This window comes from Anoplolepis gracilipes, chromosome 2 (assembly GCF_047496725.1).
Source record: "Anoplolepis gracilipes chromosome 2, ASM4749672v1, whole genome shotgun sequence".
Lineage (NCBI taxonomy): Eukaryota > Metazoa > Arthropoda > Insecta > Hymenoptera > Formicidae > Anoplolepis > Anoplolepis gracilipes.
In genome coordinates this window covers 5,162,256-5,171,684 of record NC_132971.1, presented here as the reverse complement: position 1 = coordinate 5,171,684, position 9,429 = coordinate 5,162,256, and positions in this window count along the sequence as shown.

The window sequence follows — 9,429 nt, the reverse complement described above, 5'->3', positions numbered from 1 at the left end:
TAGCAGAGAGAAGCCTGAGAGGCGCCATGAAGCCGTTTTTAAGGGAACCCATTTTCACCGCGGTACAGTGGCGCTAACTGAATCGATTTTAGAGCCGGTGGAACACATATACATACATATATATATATATATATATATATATATATATATATATATATATATATTTATATATATATATATATATATATGAACATATATATATATATATATGTATGTATATATATATATATAGTATAAATTTTAAGTTTAACGATCGATAAGCATAAGTACAGAGCTGATGTTTTGCATAATATAAATTAATTGCATTATGATGATATTATTGATTAAGTTTCCTATTATTGAAATTGCTAATAAACGATAAGTAATCGTCAACTAATTTTTCAAACACAAAATGTTTTCATTATTGTCTGATATATTTGCAATCTCTTTCATCTTCATTTTCCAACATTGCAAATAAAATGACGTAATAAATAGCAAGTAGGATAAATTATATGGAACATAAGGCATGGCAAGCGAATAAAGTAAAGATTGATGTTCAATAAAGGTTGAATATTTGTTCTTAATAATTTTTCGTAAACGTTTCATATTACCTATGCTACATACAATATGAAAAGCATTGCATGAAATATACAAAGCGCACTTTATTTATGATTATTATGATTGATTGATTTATGTATGATATGTGTAAGGATTTTACACGACGCTCGTTTATTAATGTTCCTATAGCCAATCAGCTATATAGTTTTGAGATGCAAATATTGCTTAGGACGTTACAAAACTCCTTAAGAATGTTACATGTATCGAGAGGTATCGTAACACGTATCGTCACGAATATATTTTATTAGAATAAAGAAAATATATATTTTAATAGATTTTCAATGTTTCAAAGTTTTTTTATCTTACATCGAAAATTTAAGTAATATTTGCTGCATTTTAATTGCTTTTATACTTGTATAACAATAAATGTTGTGAGTGGATATAAAAATTATAAAGATGCGATGAGATCATAATGGTTGAACTATTTCGTTGCTATTAATTATTCAGTCGAATTAGTTAAACAATATTAGTTTTGCATGTGCTTCTTTATTTTTTGTTCATTTCAATTGTAATATTATTTTTTTTGTTTTGAAAATTTTTTAAAATATCTTATTTTTCAAAACATTAATGTTTCGATATGTGTAAGATATCTTTTTTTCATTAAAATAATCAGCCTTGCAACGCTTAATGATTAACTTTAGCTATAGAACTTTTCTTTTGCATTAATATAAGTATGTTTTACTTATGAGTTACAATTTATTATACATATTAAGATTCCATTGGAAAATCTGATTATCGATTATTAAGTATCATAATTAGATCGAGCATTTAACCTAAAAAAAAGTATTAGTTATTTTAGCATTATTAATAATTTTATTTACTCTATAACCGTAAAAAAATGCTGTTAAGCGAACAAACAATCAAACTGTCCGTTTATAGTTCAATTCTATGTACAAATTTGTACGTATGCGTGTGTGTATGTATTATATATTAAATTTATAAGCATATTTTAATTGCTGGATAAAGAATAAAACATTGCTGTGTAATAAACAGAGCTATTTAATTAAGATATCGCACACGTTATCATAAACTAGAAATTAATTTGAAAAATCTGTCTCACGCATAAACATCTTATTTTTATTCTAGTTTTGTTCTATTTAGTCTTTGAATATTTATTACAATGTCATTTTATTATAATGATATCTGTAAATTATTTTATCTTATTTTCTAAATTTCTAAATTTATTCTGTGTTTATTTTCGTTAATCGCATAAACCTATAATTAGGCAGATTTTACATTTGAAATACATTTTGTGTTATACTTATTTAAGACACGTTGTTGAATTTCGCAATTAGAAACTTTATTAATTACTGTTAATTAATGCTGATTATGCAATTGACATACTCGTGCACGATTAGTAATACGTGTATACGTAATAAAAAAATTGATGCGAGACACTTTCTGTAAAAACTAATTGTGATTTGAAAGGAAAGAAATATTACTTATCAAAATTAATTACCCGATATCATTGTTGCAAGTAACTCTTATATAATATATGAATACATAATTATAATATAATTTTATTTTATTTAATTACTTTAATTCTATTCATTAGTTGACTCATTTAATTCACCTATTTGTCGCTTTCAATTTACAATTTTAATAGCAGAACGTTTGATATATTAATGTCGAAAAAAAGCTTTATTAATTGCTGTTAATTAATGCCGATTATGCAACTGACTCATACGCAATTAATAATATGTGTCTTTTAATATCCTCGAAAGTTCAATTTTTATTAATAAAATATTTTACATAGATATCGGCAACGTACTTCACGAGCAGTAATGTATTTTAAAACGCTCGAAAATTCGCTTCTGAATGATTAGGAAAACATATTTCGCAAAGAAGGTATCGCTACAGGCAAGGTCGGCGGCAAGGTCGGCGGCAAGGTCGGCGGCAAGGTCGGCGGCAAGGTCGGCGGCAAGGTCGGCGGCAAGGTCGGCGGCGAGAGCGATACCTTCTTTGCGAAATATATTCTCCTAGTAACTCAGAATAAAAATTTCCGAGCGTACCGCTTGAACTGAATTATTTCACGATCTCTCCTCGCGAAATATTTTCTAATAATTCAGAGAGGAATTTTCTAAAATATTTGACGGCATATTATTATTGTTCGATGTGCATAATAATTAAGCTTTTAGATCAAACGTAGCTGATAGTCTATCACGACCAAAAGAATTATTAATAAATTTCGATTACGTCTCTCTCAATTAAGAAAATCTGGAATTTTAATGAAATTTTGTGTTATCGTACGTGGTCTTTCAATTTCGTATAATTTACAATTGAATTTTTTCACAATAGATATACATAAATATAATGTAAACGTAATTTTATACAATAATATCTTATACAATCTTAATAAATATATAATGTGTACATAATTAAATTAAATTTTGTTATAAATATAAATTTAATTTTTATCCAATAATCTTTTTTATAATTGTTTTCTTTTTCTTTTTTTATATATTATATTTTATGATTTATATATAATTTATATTTAATGATTTCTTTTTATTTCTCTGAAAAAATATTACATTATTTTTATATATTTTTTCCCTTAAATTTAAATTTAATTTTAGAGCTTTAATTTTATAGCTTTAGATTTAATTTTATTAAATTTTCTTTTCTTTTCCAATATTCTAATAGCCATAGCAGACCAAGTAGACCTCACTCTACTTGCTGGTTACACTAGCAAAAATACATGATAAAGCGATTTGGGGATCCTAATTGGGAATTCGCAGTAAGATTTAGGAAATCACGATTATATATATTTTTTACGCCTTTTCACCAGTTTACCATTTTGACCACGTATTATATTCTTCCAGCCAGTTGGACCTACCTTTGTTGCTCCTGGCTATAGTTATTTTAACTCGATTTCTACGAGCCAAGAATTGAGGAAGAAAAATAACTTCTTCTACTGCCGGTAATAATTATCACCGGCAAATAAGACGACTTATATTCATTTAGGATCGTATGATATTATAATACAATCGTTTTGTAAATGCATACCATTAGTCGTCGAAAGTTGCAAAAGATATATAACAAATATAATCATGTATATACCGAAAAAATTGTACTCTAAATGTAGACTTTATAAGTCTTCTTAATAGATATTCTTAATAAATAAGAATAATTTTTTACCGTGATATATTTTAAAACACCTTATTTATAATGAAATTAAAACTATTGTATATATTAATATATTATATATATTTAACTTGTCCAAAGTTTAATAAATAGCAAATGTCCATTTGTAAAATTGCTTTTTTTTGTTATTGGGATTCATAATCTCAAATATTAAATATAATGATAAGAAAATATTCTATTCAGAATATATATTCTTACTTGCTAAGAATATCTGAAAGTACTCTTTAGAAGATTTCTCTCTTAAACTAATTGTAAGAAGATCTTTTTAATGTTTATTTTAAAGAAATATATTATAAAGTTAAATGAAATATTCTTAAGCTGAGAATATAATTTTTTCGGTGTAAAATATAATAGCATGCATATCAATCCCTCTGTCGGCGGGTCATTAAACATTTGTATCTTTAAAATTGTTTTATAAAAATCTAATATATATAATTAAAATAAATATTTCATGTATGTCTTACATAAAACTGGAATAAATCATATATTTTTATTTTTTTTTTCATTTTTCTTTTTCTTTCAATTTTAATATACAAATGGTACATCTATTTTAACAAAAATTAAAAAAAAAGTAAATGAAAAATGTAATATAAAATTTTCTCTTGGAATACGTACAAAAAGAAATTTTTTTATAATTTAAAATTGGCCCAGAGTAGAAAATACGGCATGCATGCATTCCGCCGTCCGAGGGTTAAAGCAACGAATTTATCTACAATCTACATCTTTATCTACAAGTCTATTAATCTACATCTACAAATCTCTACACAAATCCGTTGCTTTAAAATATAATAAAAGCTTTTTGTCACTCACCGACACTGATGCGCAACAGCGGAGTTGTCGATATTGAAGCTATGTTATCTGTAACATACAAAATAAAATCCAAATTATAGCAGCGATTTTAAATAATTAATATTAAAGAATTTATTATTATACTTAATAAATTTATATTCGATGCGTACAATAATAAGCAGATATATATAAATATGGAACAATTTTGTAAATTAAAAAAAAAATTTTTTTTTAAATAAAAACTTTATAAGATTTATGTAAAAATCTTTATCTCTGAGTTTCTCTTCATTAAATCATTCAAATAAATGAATCGAATTCATTCGTATAAAGGATTTATAATAATTAATTTACAAATAATAATATACAAATTATATTTACCCTGGGGTTGCTCCGCCGATGCAGGATGCCTCTCCTAGGCCTCCTCCTCCTCTCAGATTGTAAGGGACGTCAGGAACTATTGTTTTATACGCGCGATATAGTTTTTTTAATTTGCTGAAACGGCACAAAAATAAAATCGCGCAATATTTTAAACCGTACGAAAGTAAAAACGCGCGATAGTTTGGACGGCACTTCCGCACTTTTACGCGCGATACTTTGACGGCACTCCCGAATTTCGAAACGATCGAAAATCCCATTTCATCACGCACGAGAATCATACTTGAAGTCGACAAGTCGGACGCGATCAAACTGCGAGCAAGAGTTAAGTCCGAATCGGAAGAGGACGGAAGATCGAGGGAATCGATCGCGAATGGGGTACGCTCGAGTTAGTCGGCATCAAATACGATCCCCGACAACATAATTTCGTGATCGAAATCAGGAAATATGAACGAAAACACGACCGCGACCGCGATGAAGCCGAGAACCGAGAGCCGAAACGAATGTCAAAAACAATAGCGCGCTATATGTCACCAAGGTCGAATGTTATTTTATTTCGGAGTCATTTTAGACGTATTTTAACACGTTAAGATTTATCGTAATATTATTACGTATATTATCGTCGCGAGAAACGTGTACGGCGCGCTCGACCTCGAGGTGACCGAACGCGAGGCGCACGTGCCGGCGCCGACATCGGAGTAAAAACACGTGCGCACACTACGACGGCCGGAGTAAGAATGAATGACTCATGGCTGTCACTAGTCACGTACGCCGTACGCGCCGGGCCGCCGGGCTCCCCTCTCTTACTATGGAATGCGTGACGTCAAAGACAAGGTCGAGTATGCTCATTCTCTTTCTCTCTTTCTCCTCGCGCCAGACAATAACAAATACGCACTATACTACGTGATATAATGTAACGCGTTGAAATATGTACACTCAAATGATTCTAAAATACATATAAAATTCCTTAACTAAAATAATATTATTATTCGATTTAATGCGATATATTTAAAATACATGAAACGCGATTACAAAATTTGTAAAATACTTCAACGAAAGCAATCTTATGACTTACTGTATGACTATTATAATTGCACGATTTATTTATTATATTCGTAAAAAATTATATCAATGATGTATGTGTGTGTGTGTGTGTGTGTGAACAATTATTTGTAAAAGCGATAGAAATTTATATTATAGATACACACATATATTTATAGACGTATAATAATTAAATATAAATTAATAATAAAAAATATGCACAAATTTATTGCCTGTACTTATTACATTTACTAAATATCTATAACTCTCTGTAATTATAGAAATTTGTCATATTATATTAAATAAATGTTCTCTCTTTAATCGTAACTATTTAATTATTCATTTATATATATTACGTATGTTTGTTTTTTTTCTATCAGAAAAAGAAAGAGAGAAAAGAACAGATATTCTATCACTAAAAATTAATGTATTAAATACAATTTATTAATATTTTAATATTTGTTTATTATAAAAAAGTTTTTTATTAGATGTGCCTGTTTCTATTATAGCTTATACTATTTAATTTATTCGATTAGAATATGAATTTTTATCAATAAAATATTTTACATAAATATCAGCAATATACTTCACGAGCAATAATGTATCTTAAAACGCTCGAAAATTCGCTTCTGAATGATTAAGAAAACATGATTCGCAAAGAAGGTATCGCTAAAATCCGCGGGAAGAACGATACCTTCTTTGTTGCCGATATTTATGTAAAATAATTTATTAATAAAAATTGAACTTTCGAGGATATTAAAAGACGCACACACATACATCATTGATATAATTTTTTACGAATATAATAAATAAATCGTGCAATTATAATAGTCATACAGTAAGTCATAAGATTGCTTTCGTTGAAGTATTTTACAAATTTTGTAATCGCGTTTCATGTATTTTAAATATATCGCATTAAATCGAATAATAATATTATTTTAGTTAAGGAATTTTATATGTATTTTAGAATCATTTGAGTGTACATATTTCAACGCGTTACATTATATCACGTAGTATAGTGCGTATTTGTTATTGTCTGGCGCGAGGAGAAAGAGAGAAAGAGAATGAGCATACTCGACCTTGTCTTTGACGTCACGCATTCCATAGTAAGAGAGGGGAGCCCGGCGGCCCGGCGCGTACGGCGTACGTGACTAGTGACAGCCATGAGTCATTCATTCTTACTCCGGCCGTCGTAGTGTGCGCACGTGTTTTTACTCCGATGTCGGCGCCGGCACGTGCGCCTCGCGTTCGGTCACCTCGAGGTCGAGCGCGCCGTACACGTTTCTCGCGACGATAATATACGTAATAATATTACGATAAATCTTAACGTGTTAAAATACGTCTAAAATGACTCCGAAATAAAATAACATTCGACCTTGGTGACATATAGCGCGCTATTGTTTTTGACATTCGTTTCGGCTCTCGGTTCTCGGCTTCATCGCGGTCGCGGTCGTGTTTTCGTTCATATTTCCTGATTTCGATCACGAAATTATGTTGTCGGGGATCGTATTTGATGCCGACTAACTCGAGCGTACCCCATTCGCGATCGATTCCCTCGATCTTCCGTCCTCTTCCGATTCGGACTTAACTCTTGCTCGCAGTTTGATCGCGTCCGACTTGTCGACTTCAAGTATGATTCTCGTGCGTGATGAAATGGGATTTTCGATCGTTTCGAAATTCGGGAGTGCCGTCAAAGTATCGCGCGTAAAAGTGCGGAAGTGCCGTCCAAACTATCGCGCGTTTTTACTTTCGTACGGTTTAAAATATTGCGCGATTTTATTTTTGTGCCGTTTCAGCAAATTAAAAAAACTATATCGCGCGTATAAAACAATAGTTCCTGACGTCCCTTACAATCTGAGAGGAGGAGGAGGCCTAGGAGAGGCATCCTGCATCGGCGGAGCAACCCCAGGGTAAATATAATTTGTATATTATTATTTGTAAATTAATTATTATAAATCCTTTATACGAATGAATTCGATTCATTTATTTGAATGATTTAATGAAGAGAAACTCAGAGATAAAGATTTTTACATAAATCTTATAAAGTTTTTATTTAAAAAAAAATTTTTTTTTTAATTTACAAAATTGTTCCATATTTATATATATCTGCTTATTATTGTACGCATCGAATATAAATTTATTAAGTATAATAATAAATTCTTTAATATTAATTATTTAAAATCGCTGCTATAATTTGGATTTTATTTTGTATGTTACAGATAACATAGCTTCAATATCGACAACTCCGCTGTTGCGCATCAGTGTCGGTGAGTGACAAAAAGCTTTTATTATATTTTAAAGCAACGGATTTGTGTAGAGATTTGTAGATGTAGATTAATAGACTTGTAGATAAAGATGTAGATTGTAGATAAATTCGTTGCTTTAACCCTCGGACGGCGGAATGCATGCATGCCGTATTTTCTACTCTGGGCCAATTTTAAATTATAAAAAAATTTCTTTTTGTACGTATTCCAAGAGAAAATTTTATATTACATTTTTCATTTACTTTTTTTTTAATTTTTGTTAAAATAGATGTACCATTTGTATATTAAAATTGAAAGAAAAAGAAAAATGAAAAAAAAAATAAAAATATATGATTTATTCCAGTTTTATGTAAGACATACATGAAATATTTATTTTAATTATATATATTAGATTTTTATAAAACAATTTTAAAGATACAAATGTTTAATGACCCGCCGACAGAGGGATTGATATGCATGCTATTATATTTTACACCGAAAAAATTATATTCTCAGCTTAAGAATATTTCATTTAACTTTATAATATATTTCTTTAAAATAAACATTAAAAAGATTCTTACAATTAGTTTAAGAGAGAAATCTTCTAAAGAGTACTTTCAGATATTCTTAGCAAGTAAGAATATATATTCTGAATAGAATATTTTCTTATCATTATATTTAATATTTGAGATTATGAATCCCAATAACAAAAAAAAGCAATTTTACAAATGGACATTTGCTATTTATTAAACTTTGGACAAGTTAAATATATATAATATATTAATATATACAATAGTTTTAATTTCATTATAAATAAGGTGTTTTAAAATATATCACGGTAAAAAATTATTCTTATTTATTAAGAATATCTATTAAGAAGACTTATAAAGTCTACATTTAGAGTACAATTTTTTCGGTATATACATGATTATATTTGTTATATATCTTTTGCAACTTTCGACGACTAATGGTATGCATTTACAAAACGATTGTATTATAATATCATACGATCCTAAATGAATATAAGTCGTCTTATTTGCCGGTGATAATTATTACCGGCAGTAGAAGAAGTTATTTTTCTTCCTCAATTCTTGGCTCGTAGAAATCGAGTTAAAATAACTATAGCCAGGAGCAACAAAGGTAGGTCCAACTGGCTGGAAGAATATAATACGTGGTCAAAATGGTAAACTGGTGAAAAGGCGTAAAAAATATATATAATCGTGATTTCCTAAATCTTACT